This window comes from Ornithorhynchus anatinus, chromosome X3, assembly GCF_004115215.2.
Source record: "Ornithorhynchus anatinus isolate Pmale09 chromosome X3, mOrnAna1.pri.v4, whole genome shotgun sequence".
Taxonomy (NCBI): Eukaryota; Metazoa; Chordata; class Mammalia; order Monotremata; family Ornithorhynchidae; genus Ornithorhynchus; species Ornithorhynchus anatinus.
In genome coordinates this window covers 23,467,747-23,470,367 of record NC_041751.1, presented here as the reverse complement: position 1 = coordinate 23,470,367, position 2,621 = coordinate 23,467,747, and the positions used below count along the sequence as shown (strand labels likewise).

The window sequence follows — 2,621 nt, the reverse complement described above, 5'->3', positions numbered from 1 at the left end:
TTAGTGACTGCCTCTATTACCACAGGACGCTACCTCCTGTTTCAAACACTTGCTTGTCCTTTTGCTGAAGCTCCCTGTCATCTGTTCCACTGACAACCTAATCTATGATGGTAAAAACCTCCTTTCCAGACAGAGATCTGCTCGCCTTTCCTTTCTTGAACAGCTGCAATGGCTTGTCTTGTCTCGAATTGCGTTTTGTCACTGGGCTGAAATTAGGTGAAATCTCAGAGGGGAGATAGGGGCTCGGGGTTTTCTCCCCAAGGGCCAGCAATAAGAAAAGTCTAATCATCCATGGCAGCTCCCGTCACCTGTTCCATCCCTTCATAGCTTCCATATTGGATTGCAGATGAGAATGCATTTGAAAATCCTTTAGGTTCTGATTTCCCATTCAATTGCAAGAGTATCAACTTAGCTACTCCATTTCTTTATTCACTCATTTATTCATTTTTCCATACTCTTCCCATTATACCCCTTTCAGGGTCACGCCTGGAGAGTTTCCAGTACTTTACCAGTCTCGGCTACGGGAGGGAGAGTCAAGCAGAGGCCTGCCCATTCCATTCCTAGCTTGGGCAGTGGCTAGCGAGTGGAAGGCAATCCACCACAAGTCAAAACTCACCTGTCCCAGGCAGCAGCAGGACAGGAGAGTCGAGGGCGGAGACTCAGGTTTACTGTGCGGAAGGAGGCGATGGTAAACCACTTCCAGATTTTTACCAAGAAAACTCTATGGATACACATACAGCTATACAGCTTTTTCTCTCTAGACCATAAGCTGCTCCTCTAGACGGTAGAGAAGCAGCGTGGCCTAGTAGAAAGAGCAAGGGCTTGGGAGTCAGAGAACCTGGGTTCTAATCCCAGCTCTGCCACTTGTCTGCTGTATGACCTTGGACAAGTCACTTCACCTCTCTGTGCTTCATTTACCTCATCTGAAAAATGGGGATTAAGACTGTAAACCCTAGGTGGGAGAGGGACTGTGTCTGAGTTGATTATCTTGTATCTATCCCAATGCTAACTACAGTACCTGGCATGCAATAAGTGCTTAATAAATACTACAATTATTAGTACTCTAAGCTCCTTGTGGGCAGGGAACGTGACTCTCTGCTCTATTTTATTCTCCCAAGCATTTAGTACAGTGCTCTACAAACAGTAAGTGTTCAATAAATACCATTGATTTATTGATTAATTGATTCTCAGGGAGTAATAAATACGTACCTTTAGAGATCCTTCCCACCCACGAGTTCAGAAGAACACTCTTTTTTTCCTGAAAAACCAAAGATTAAAAGAAAATTGTCTTTACCAGAGTCAGACTAGTTAGTGGAAGCCCAGAAATCAAGTTGGGGCTTCTGGCCTTTGCTAATAGAATGTGATTCCACGGTCACTTGAAATACTGGATTTGCCTGAAGAGTTCATCTTGTAGATTGAATTTTGTAGTTGTATTATTTTGGCCGAATAGACACAGAATAATCCATCAGAAGCTGCATGGTCTAGTGAAAAGAGTATGGGCCTGAGAGGCAGAAGATCTGAGTTCTAATGCTGCCTCTGCCAACTGAAAAATGGGGATTAAATACCTGTTCTCCCTCTTACTTAGACTGTGAGCTCCTTGTGGGACAGACACTGAGTCCAACCTGATTAACTTGTATCCACTCCAGGGCTTAGAATTTAGTAAACGCTAGTAGGGAACGTCTCTACCAACTCTGTTGATGATGATGATGGTATTTGTTAAGTGCTTACTATGTGTCAAGCACTGTTCTAAGCCCTGGAGTAGATACAAGGCAATCAGGTGGTCCCACGTGGGGCTCACAGTCTTTATCCCCATTGTACAGATGAGGTAACCGAGGCCCAGAGAAGTGAAGTGACTGGCCCAAGGTCACAGAGCAGACAAGTGGCAGAGCCAGGATCAGAACACATATCCTCTGACTCCCAAACCTGTGCTCTTTCCACTAAGCCACACTGCTTCTCTATTCGTACTCTCCCCGACAGTGCAGTGCTCTGCACACAATAGCACTCAGTAAATACCATTAATTAATTGATTATCAAATACAATAATAAGAACAATCATGAAAGCACATCAAGCAGTGGCAATAACAAGCAAACCGTTCATGACTTGCAGCCACTGACAAAAGTGATGTTCTCCAGAAAAGGATGTCGGGAAGTTTAGGGCGTGTCCCTTGGTACGTAACCTCATATTTAAATTTGCTGGAAGAAAATTATGTTTCAACTAAATGCTCCTAGTAATGCTGAAAAAAAATGATCTTCCTATTAGCTGTGTGAGATACTGAATGCCACATCAAATTGAATTAGTTGGTTATAATTCTCCCTCATTTACCAAAGCCTCAGGAAACGCGGGTTCTGATTGATGGGCTGTTTCTTCATCTTTATATAATTTCATTCAATTCAGTCGCATTTATCGAATGCTTACTGTGTGCAGAGCGCTGTACTAAGCGCTTGGGAGAGTACAATATAACAATAAACAGACACGTTCCCTGCCCACAAAGAACATAGTAAGTAAAGTGTTTACTCCGTGCCAGTCGGTGACCTAAGCACTAGCATAAATACAAGATGATCAGGTAGGCCGCAGTCCCTGTCCCACATGGGCTCACAGTCTAAATAAGCAGGAGTAGGAT

General features: G+C 43.7%; 1 non-coding gene across 1 annotated transcript; it reads left to right on the top strand.

Moving 5' to 3' along the window:
• The first annotated feature begins 468 nt into the window (after positions 1-468).
• On the top strand, positions 469-606 carry LOC114807708. Its single transcript, XR_003755783.1, has one exon. It is a non-coding gene; the product is annotated as a small nucleolar RNA SNORA7 (small nucleolar RNA).
• Positions 607-2,621: the final 2,015 nt, after the last annotated feature.